We start from the raw sequence: 10,669 nt of genomic DNA, 5'->3' as shown, positions 1-10,669 counted from the left end.
GTGACCATTTAGGAAGGTGCAGCCATAGGATGACAAAGACAGATAGACACCAAACATGTTTGCCATACATGGTGTTTCAAAACCAGTATGGGCACAACAGAAGTACTGGAGGGAGAGCAAGGCCCAGTGGCCCATTCACGTAAGTTCTCGCAGGAAGCCATGAGAAGTCAGGGGTGGAGGTGGGAATGGAGCGCAGTGTGACAGGAGAGGGAAGTTCAGGCTGGTGGCATGGCAAAGGGCTGTGTGCTCTTGCTGCCTCCACTTCTGTGCAGAGGTGTGGCCTGGGGGGGGGGCTGGGAACCCAGGTCTGAGTGTCCTGGGGACTCTGGGGACACTCCTGGATATGAACAGCTCTAGCGACCTTGGTTTGGCTCACCAGATGGCCTCACTGTATAGACAGGAAACTGATGGGCTGGTCGTAGGGTATAGGGACTTGTACTCATTTTTTATGTCAACTTAGGACAGGTTAGAGCCATTTTGAAAGATGGAACCTCAATTGAGAAAATGCCCCCACCAGATTGGCCTGTGGGAAAGCCTGTGGTACATTTTTTTTCTTTATTTATTTCTTTTTGTTTGTTTGTTTTGTTTTTTTGTTTTTCAAGACAGGGTTTCTCTGTGTAGTTTTGGAGCCTATCTTGGAACTCACTCTGTAGCCCAGGCTGGCTTCAAACTCACAGAGATCCGCCTGCTGGTATTAAAGGTGTGTGCCACCACCACCTGGCACATTTTCTTAATTAGCAGTTGATGTGGGAGATCCCAGCTCACTGGGGGTACTGCCATCCCTGGGCAGGTGGTCCTGGGTTGTATAAGAAAGCACAATAAGAAAGCCAAGGGGAGCAAGCCAGCAAGCAGCCTTCGCCCAGCCTCAGTTCCCGCCCCAGGTTTCTGCCTTGAGCTCTCACCCCAAGTTTCCCCAGTGATGGAGTGTGACCTGAGAATTGTAAGCCGAAATAAACCCTTTCCTCCCTGAGTTGATTTGATCATGGTGTTTTATCACAGCAATAGCAACCCTAAGACAGGGCTGCATGAGGGAGTTTGCTATGGTGATTGGCAGCCACATTAAGGGACCTGCCTATACGTGGGTTCATATACAATGACTACATGCACATCTGAAGCAGAGGACTGAGCCCTGAGCGTGTGTCCTTGAGGTGCTGGGCCAGGGAAGCTGCTGGTTCTAGCAGGCTGGCAGCTCCCCACAAAGCCTCCTAGCAGTTTGGTATCATTGCCTGCCATTGTACTGCCTGCTGGGATCCCGTATAGCTAGGAGGAGCCTGCCTAGCTCTGAGAACCCTGGGGACCACTTAATTCCTGCCCTCCCTCCTCCTCCTCCAGTTCTGTCCTTTTCCAACCGTGAGGAGGGAGGGGCCGTGCTACCTGTGCTATCCTGAGCCCATGTTTCATCTCTGGTGGCTGTGGGCATGCTGGCCTTTTGATGAGTGATGACTCACTTTAGGGACTTCTTGGACAGAGACCCTTGGCCTTCCAGCTCCTGCAGATCCCACGGAGCCAAAACTTCCCATCCAGACCCCTCATCCTCCTTGAGTCCCACATTATCATTATGCCCATCATCCTTCACGTGTCTGATTTACAGGCCTGCGCTCTACTCAGTTTAGCAGTGAAGCCAACCCTCCCAGCTCCACCATGAGCACCCTCCGCCCCCAGGCTATGTGACTTGCAGATGAAGTTCCAATTCTCCACAGGCAACAGTCACCGTTCCTGCTCCCTGGTGTCCCTTCAAGTTGGTCTATGTGCAGGTTATCACGGATATTCTTGACCTGAGCGGCCAGCAGGTTGACCCTGGGCATCGCCTGCAATTCTGTGTTTCTATAAAGGGCCGAGATGACCCTAGTGCCGTCAGGCAGGCAGGGCACGTCGGGCCGGTGGCTGGGGAAGAGGCATGGCTGCTGCTGATGTTAGCAGAAAGAAATAGGGTTTGAAGTTCTGTCAGTGACGACATGGTAGGGCCCAGCTCAGGGCATGTGGTAAAGCCTCCGGATCACTCTATCCTCGTGGACACCTGTTCTGGCATCCTCTCTGAGTACCAGCTTTGGGCTCTGCCCAGCTATGGAAAGGGGCGGAAGTCCTGTTGCCTGCTAGGGACCAACTCATATCATTGCTCAGCCTGAAAAGCTGGTGAGGAAGTGCTCTGGGTACTCCTTGCAGCCTTGTCTTTTCAGGGTGTCTTTCTTTCCTTCCTTCCTTCTTTCTTTCTTTCTTTCTTTCTTTCTTTCTTTCTTTCTTTCTTTCTTCCTTCCTTCCTTCCTTCCTTCCTTCCTTCCTTCCTTTCTTTCTTTCTTGCTTTCTTTCTTGCTTTCTTTTTTGTTTTTTCGAGACAGGGTTTCTCTGTGTAGCTTTGCGCCTTTCCTGGAACTCGCTTTGTAGACCAGGCTGGCCTCGAACTCACAGAGATCCGCCTGCCTCTGCCTCCCGAGTGCCGGGATTAAAGGTGCACGCCACCACTGCCCGGCTCGGGTGTCTCTCCAGGACTGTGTGACAGACAGTGCCAAGCACTTGACTGGAGCATTCGTCAAGTCCTCCGTTAACAAGGAAGAGGGACCATGAGTCCCTGGGGAAGGGGAGGTGAATCAAGCTGCCTGACTTCAGTGCATGAGCTGGTGGGACAACTGCCCCAGTTGGTTCTGGGCCTCAGCAGCAAGAAGAAGGTTCTGGAATGTTCTTCCAGTTACACAGTGGCAGGTCGAACCCTGACCTGGCACTTGGAGGCTACTGGGAAGTTCACAGCTAGTCCTCCACATGATGGTTTAGAGTGTAAGGAACTGAGGAGAGACAGCCCCAGAGCTTGAAACTGGGTCTACACTCTACTCTGAGGGTGCAGGGAGATCTATGGAGGACAGAAGCCGGCCAGGGCAGCTGCTGTGGGGCTGGGGAGAAATATACCCCCATCCCTGTCCCTTTTCAGACAGTAGCCAGCCCAGGGAGGTCAGACCTCAGCAACCTGCAACCCAGGACAGTTACCAGTTCACTGTTAACATTCCATGCTTGTCTCAGCGCCTTGGTTCCCCAGCTGAGACCCGGCAGGACTGGTGGGGCTCAGGCTCCTCAGGGACACTGCATCTCCAAGTCCAACTGACTGGAGAGAGGGAGCCGGGGGAGGGTAAAGGCCGCCTCTGGAAGCAGAAACACTCCAGAAGACTTGGATGCTGCTGCTGTTGCCATGGTAATGCTGGCTGCAGGGAGTGGAGGGCAGGTGGACCAGTAGCTGCCACTCAGCCTGGCTGTCAAGTCTTCTGAAGGCTCTCAGCCCCACATCGCTCCCTCCCTTACCCCTTCCACTTCCCAAAGGTGTGTGAACCACATCACCTCCTAAAACACCTCAAGTAGAACACCTGACCGGCAGCCAATCAGAGCCATCTAACCTAGGGCTGACTCTGCCTCAGCCTCAGCCCATGCCAGAGGACACAGGGGTCTACATGAGCTCCACACTGCTCCAGGGTGAGACCACCTCTCAGAAGAGACGCTATTCTTTTCCTTTGGACTTAAAGCATGAAGGCTGCCAGGCTGAGCTGGCTGGGCCACCATGCAAAGATGTTTTTCTGGAAGTTGCACCCTCTTGGAGAAAAGCAGAGCCTCTTTACCAAGGGAGTTGTGATCTCCTGGGTCCAGCTGTGCCTGAAGCAAGTGTCTCTGGACCTCCAATTATGTGAGCTAACACTTGGCTTTTTCTTGCTAAAACCAATTTGAGTTCTTTGGGTATACAGGATGCGCATGCTGGGCTCCGGCCTGACACTTCCGATCCAGGAGGCCTGCAGGATGGGTCCCCCTCATGTACTCTCTCCCCAAACTTCTGCCTCTTCCGGGCCGCAGGGGAGCCTGTTGCATGGTGGACTTGGTGTCTTCTGAGGTGGTGGTGTGAAGATTTGTCTTCCTGGTGCTTCCTTGTAGTGAGGAGGGACTGAGGGTTCAGTCTCAGCTTCTGTTGATGAGGATGCTGCAAAATCTGGAGCTGCCAGTCTCCCAGACTCTCAGAAGGGAACAAACACCACTGGGCCCTGAATCCAGCTTCCCTGGATCTTGGATCCCCAGCCTGAAGCAGCAGGGGCACCCACACCATGGGTGTCCAGGGAATGCCTGTCTCAACCATACCCAACTCTTACAGGAGACTCCCGGTACAGGTGGAGCAGATGGCTATGGTGGCCAGGGACAAAGGCACAGTGACCTGGAGCCCCACATTCCAGCTGTGCCTCAGAGAGTGTCAAGGACACACTCTTAGTAGATAAGGCACAGAGCCAGCCTAGTCTTAAGCAGGCCAAGGATAGAGCCTGTGAGGCTGTCTCTATAGGCCCTGGGCTTCCAGTGAGTGGCTTAGGGCTCTAAATGGTCACACCCATCTTACCAGAGTGATCTCTCCCTGGGAGGTACAAGATGTCCAGCTGGAATGCTGTGCCAGCTGTGCTGACACAACAGGTGTGTCGCCGTGTGCCAAGCTCTATGCTGGTACTAAAAAGACGAAGAAAAGGCTGTCTCCACTGCAACCCTGCAGCGGTTCCTCAGGGCGAGTGGCCCCACTCACTCAAGCACACCTCAATAGAGGAGGGCTCTAGGGGGCCTTTGGGTGCCTGCATCACACTGGCACTGGCTGGGTGTTGTGACAGTGTCATCAAGGACTGTCCGTGTGGATGAGAGCGTCCCTAAGGCAAGCAGCTCCCAGAGGTCTCTCTCCTAAAGTGATCCTAAAGCTAACTGCTGGGTGAACTCAGCTGTCGCCAGGTCAGTACCATACAATGCACTGTGTGCCATGTGCTTGGGGGAGCTGTGCCCTGGGGCCTCTGGGGACAAGGACAGCCATGGGAGCCTTGGGCTGCCCTGTAAGCCCTGCCTTATCACTCTTCACACAGGCTTTGCTGCAGTGACGACAGAGGTCACAGTGTCCCCAAGGTCACTGGGAACACTCAGCAGGGCTGGCTGGGTAGGTGCTCATATCAAGGTCCCTTGTGCTTTTCTGGTCTGACCTCCAGGCAACTGGTTCTCCTCAGGCCCAGCTCCCAACCCGAGCCATGCCAGCCTCCCGTCCTTCACTTCTTGCCTCGCTCTTGGAGATGCAGATTCCAGGCTCAGGACAAAACAAAGTCTAAGGCTCCTTGAGCATTGGACAGCCGAAACTGTCCTCAGGCCGCAGGTCAGATACCTAAGGTAGACAGTGCCCCCCAAGGAGAGTAGCTCCTTCACCCTGTAGAGGAGGGTCACCGAGGCATCCGTGTGCCCCTTGCACAGCACTTCTCTCTGTGGCCTCCACCTGCCCTGCTCCCTCCAGAGCCTGGGCAAGGCTCCCACACCTCACATCCGAGCAGAGGGAGGATGTTGGTTCCCACAGAAACAGGCAAACATCCAATTCCATCTCTGCTTCTTCTCAAAGCCTGTTGAATGACAGGAACACCCCACAGGACAGAGACAGGCACAGACGAGGAAGAGGGGGGTAGGGCGGTGTTACAAAGAGAGCTCGGCATTTAAGCAGGCGTGGACGGAGAGGCCTGGGCGGCCATCGCAGGTGGGAGCCGAGCTCCAGAGCACACTCTCTGGAAGGACCTCCTCCCTCCTCTCCGCGCGCAGGAGTATTTGTATCCCGTACATCCTCTTCCTGGGGATAGCAAAGCTGTCACCTGCTCAAGTCCATGCCAGAGCATTCTTCTGGACTGTTGGTTGCCTAGCACAGGAAATCCTATACCCATCCAAAGGTGGAGTCTGGAGAGAACACTTCAATGTGCACATGAGCCTGGGGTTCCCGGCACACGCCAGCATGGTCGTGTCTCTGAGAAGTTCCGTTGTTAAAATTCTGCCTGACTCTGCTTGCTTTTGTCTAACTTGGCATTTCTCAAACCCGGTTTGTTTAATGTCACATTTATTGACATCCACGGGATAAGCTGGTGTGTGGCTGCACCCAGAACTTCCTTGTGTGGAGAAACAGAAACCCCGAGTCACGTGACTGAGGAAGGGACATGGTGTCCTTGAGGGCAGGCTGCCCAAGCCCTGTGGAAGATGCTGCAGTGTGGGGGTCCTTGCTCATGCTGGGTCACTATGGAGGGGCTCCTCTATATGGTAGCTCTCTCTCCACTCCTCCGCCACAGTGAGTCATGCATGATTCATTAATCTTAATGAAAATGCAAATGCACCGCCAGCCTTCTGCCTTAATTGAAGGCTGTTATGGGACCACGCTCTGGGCTTCTGGGCTGAGATGAACAGACGACCCTTTTAGCTTTCTTTGCTTGGAGTGGTACTATTGGCGGAGGCGGCACAGACAGGCAGTTTGGTCCCTAAAGAAGAGACTGCCTCCCTCTCCCTCTCCAACACACATGCTCACCCTGGGCACACCATTCCAGCTGTGAACTCAGCCCAGCTGTCATTTCCTCTGCAGTACCTGGCTCTTGGGTCCCCAACTTGGCAAGGGAGGAAATGCTAATTAAGGCTTAGTTTCCTGCAAGAAAGAGTCCATTTCCTTCTTGCTGTCCTAACGCAGCCTCCAAGTGGGTCAGAGAGGCTTCTCCTACAAAGAAGCCTTGTAGGAGAAAATTGCCCCTAAGCAGCTGAGCCAGGCCCATGAGCAGTAGGAAGGACTGGGGGCCAAGCAGGGGAATGTTGGATCAACAGTGGGCTCTTGGTCTCTCCCATCATCCCTCAGTGCCCTGAGTGATCCACAGAGGTGCTGGGGTGCTGGAGCCTCCACCCACCTAACTGCCATCCCCCGCCCTCCACCCCAGAGACTGAGCTGAGAATCACCTTTGTAACCAAGGGAACTGGAGCTGATGTGGAGCCTGTTCAGGCAGCCTTCATGTCCAAGGGTTCCCCCATTGTGGAGTCAACCAGCTGCAGATGGAAAATATTTGGGGCAAAATTACATCTGCATGAAGTATGTGCAGACCTTGTCCTCCATGCTTATTTCCCAAGTACTGGAGAGCAGCAGCCTCTTCCATGGTGTATCCGTTGTGCTGTGTAGAGACGGTGGCTATGCAGGGTAGATGGAGACCCATGCCATTCTCCACAAGGTCTTAAGCCATCAGAACTTGGCATCCTAGGAAACTCCTGGACCCAGACCCTGTGGCCACTGAATGGGAGCCTCCTCCTGCCCCATGTGGCCTGATACATACTGACAGTTTCTATTAAAGGTATATGATCCAGCCCACAGATCACATTTAATTGATTATTTCTCGTAATTTCATCACATATAGTCAAATACTATAAATGACGTTCCAAGCCTGTCCCCTCGTTCTGCTTTCAGATAATCCAGTTCTGAGCTGACAACAACTAGAGAGAGAGACACCATGCCGTTCCGTCGCCGCCGCGCTTACATGGCTGACGCCGGGGCTGCCTGTCCTCACTGAGGACATCTTTTCGCCTCAGATGACAAGCAGAGGTGAGTCACTGCCATCCCGGGGTGAGATGTTCTGTCACAGAATGTTCTCCATGGTTAGACAAAGGCGAGCCTGCCAGGAACCATTTTCCTCATCAACTTGATAGGAGTGGCTTGACGAGCCGTGCGCCTGGGAGTGTGCCGAAGAACGTGTGCCGAAGAACGTGTGCCAAAGAACGTGTGCCGAAGAACGTGTGCCCAGCTGCAGACAGGAGCTAGGTAGGAGCAGCCTAGCCTGCTGCCCTCTGCAGTGCTCAACCAATGATTCTTTAATAGATATGTGTTATATATCACTCACACACACACACACACACACACACACACACACACACACACACACACACACACACGGCTCCCAGACCCACCACGTGACTATTCCATTATTCTTTGCTTTAGAAGAGTGAAAAAGAGAAAGAGAAGGAAGGAAGAAAAGGAGACCCAGGGACTTTGTATCCCCTCACCCACTTCCCATAGGTCACCTTGAGTAGGAGGTCACTTAGCAAATTAGTATGATGCCTGTGTTGTATGAAGCGTGGAGTTCTTGAACCCCAGTTACACGCAGGCTTGGACAGGCTTGTCTGGATGGGAGCTCCCTACATCCCCTCTCATCCTGTTCAGGTGCCATCACTAGACTCTACAGCCTTTGTGGTACCTCTTGTCCCTACTTGTGAAGACCAGTTCTCAGGATCTTCATGTACCTCTTACAGGTCCTAAAGCTACCTCAGCAGGAGCTGCATGCAGCTATGATGTGGAGCTGAACACAGTTACGACTGTTTTTTTTTTTTCTTCTAGTGTGTCTTTTTTATTTGTTTTTTATCAGCTTCTCTAAGGCTTTGTATTTTATGTCACAAGTTTAATTTCTTGCTCACTTTGTCAGCTGTCATTGTTCGTCCTGGGGATGGGATGAAAATGCAGTGACTACTGGAGAGAGTCACACAGTCCACATTTCTTGGGCCCCCACATTGTCAGCAGGGACTATCTGGCCCCACAGGCCACCAGCAGGACCTGGCAGTTATTCTCCCAAGGACAGAAGCAGGAGCCAAGGCCACAGGCACCTTCTTTTCTCATAGGGACAACTAACCCTGGTGAACCCAGAGGCAGAAATTTGCATGGTGGGGATAAGAAAAGCCAAGGAGTCTGTCTTCTGTCCCTGGGGATGTATGGCTGTAAGCTCTTGAGCAGAACAGGAGCTGAGACCACTGTTCCCTTCTACAGCTTGATCTCTGGACTGTGACTGAAACCCATGTGGGCTCTCCAAGCCACTGCCCTAAGGACTATTCAAGGGACACTAGTGGGGTCCCTTAACTTAGATGGACTCATGTTTGTTAAGCACATTTTGAACCTCTGTCCACCTGTGTGATGTCCCATTTGGACCAAGACTGCTTCCTGTCCTGGATTCTTCTTTGCCAGAATCATGGGAGATGCCCTGCCATCCAATGGGTGCTGAGAACCATGGGAGATGCCCTGCCGTCCAATGGGTGCTGAGAATCATGGGAGATGCCCTGCCGTTCAATGGGTGCTGAACTGATTCTACACGGCTCTCTCTCACCTAGATGTGTTGGGTGGTTGGGAGGGGTAGGGTTGACAGCTGCCTGATGAGCCTCTCTGAGTCTGTACCCAGCACCCACTCCAGTCCTGCTCTAGAGTCACAGAAAACACAGGAGTTACTGGATAGTCAGTCGGTAGTGATGCTGGGGACACTGGAGAAATTCAGCTAAGGAGATCCAGGTGACTGGGAGAGGGAAGGCTCTGGTGTCATATCAGCAGTCCCTTGTCTCTCATGGCAGCTGAGCTGACATCTTGAACAAGCTGGTCTCTTTAGAACAAACTGCACAAACCTGAGACTCTGGTCCAAGAACAAAGAGAAATGAGCGCCAGAGCCACATCCAGGAAGCCCACAGCCCAGAGGGGAAGAGTCTGAGATAATGAAGACAGGCCAGCATCAGCTGTGCTCAGGTGGCAGCATGCTGGGGCAGGTCCTGTGGCCAGGAACCACTCTTGCCATCATCCTGGTGACTGTCAAGGGCCCCAGCTTGAACAAGATTTTTATGTGATTACCTTTGTTCCAGTGTATCACAAAAAAAGTCCACAGGGGTGCCCCCTCTCTTCAGAAAACAGACCACAAAATGCCCATCTTCCTACTCAAATGAATTGAAAGAGACTTCATTTTCCCAGAAGACTCTTTTTTTTTTTTCTTTTAATTGCAATAAAAGAAAGCCTGTAATTTGCCAGACCACACTGCTAGCCCCCTCCTCCAGTGCGAGTGTGCTGGCCGCACGATCATGCTTCTTTTACAAAATGAGGCTTCGTCTCAGGCACACACCAGGGCTTGGAACAAAGTGCCCTTTAGAGCTCCGAAGCCCGAGCAACAGTGCCGTGGCTGACGCACAGCCAGGCGGATGGCAGCGTGGTGCAGATGGAGGGTGCCCACCCGCTGGCTGTGTCGCCCCTGGGCTTCTGGAAAGTGGCTGGCGGAGGAAACAACAGATGGGAAGGCTGGTGCTCTGCTTCTCAGAAGAGCAATTCTTGCTTCTGGCGGGAGGAAGGTGGGGTGCCACTACCCCAACAGGGGCATGCGACTGTGCAGAGGGTCATTGAGCAGCTGACGTGAGGAGAGCAAGAATGACGTCACCAGTGACGGCTGAAGAGGGACCGTCATGAAATACGACATGAGAGGGAAGAAAAGGTTTGTGAGGGAACACGGAAGGTGAGAGCTGCCCTCCCCACCCCAGGACATTTTCAACGTGGAAAACAAATGGAGATGGGAACAGTGATTCACAACGCTAAATGGTGCCTGAGTTAAGCAGGGGAGGGCACTTGCCTGTGGTGTGGGTTGTCAGTGTTTTCAAGAGGATCCGCTGCCCCAAAGTCCTTTGTGTCCTTTGCTCACTGGGATTCATCTTGTGCAAGGAGACAAAGCAGGTTATGGGTGGGTTCTGGGGGGTTGGAAACTGCAAGTGTTTCATTAGGAGGCAGCCACCAGCTCCCTGCCGTCTCCCTGCCTAGGACAGAGCTGGTTAAGTAAGAGAGAGCTTAAAAAACTCTCACGCCATTGTCAAACAAAGCAACCGTGACTTCAGGTCCTATAATGGCTGCCCTCCTCCCTACTTACCAAGGGACCAACCCCAGGTCCTCACTAAGACCTTGTCTGCTCCACACATGAGCTGGGCCAGCTCTCCAGAGTCCAAGCAGGCCAGCCCTGCTCTCTTACCCTAAAGGAGAGGTGACACAAGCATTGTCACCAAAACCCAATAAAACCCAGGACTTAGAACCTCAAGAAGGATTCTGCTGCTGAGTCGACCCGGG

General features: G+C 53.0%; 1 long non-coding RNA gene across 1 annotated transcript; it reads left to right on the top strand.

Moving 5' to 3' along the window:
- The first annotated feature begins 4,627 nt into the window (after positions 1 to 4,627).
- LOC131893952 (uncharacterized) lies at positions 4,628 to 7,655 on the top strand. The gene is made up of 3 exons (XR_009374774.1): positions 4,628 to 4,728; positions 7,232 to 7,366; positions 7,471 to 7,655. It is a non-coding gene; the product is annotated as an uncharacterized LOC131893952 (long non-coding RNA).
- Positions 7,656 to 10,669: the final 3,014 nt, after the last annotated feature.

Source organism: Peromyscus eremicus, chromosome 16_21 (assembly GCF_949786415.1).
Source record: "Peromyscus eremicus chromosome 16_21, PerEre_H2_v1, whole genome shotgun sequence".
Lineage (NCBI taxonomy): Eukaryota > Metazoa > Chordata > Mammalia > Rodentia > Cricetidae > Peromyscus > Peromyscus eremicus.
The sequence above is the reverse complement of the archived record's forward strand: the minus strand, read 5'-3'. Positions and strand labels throughout refer to the sequence as shown.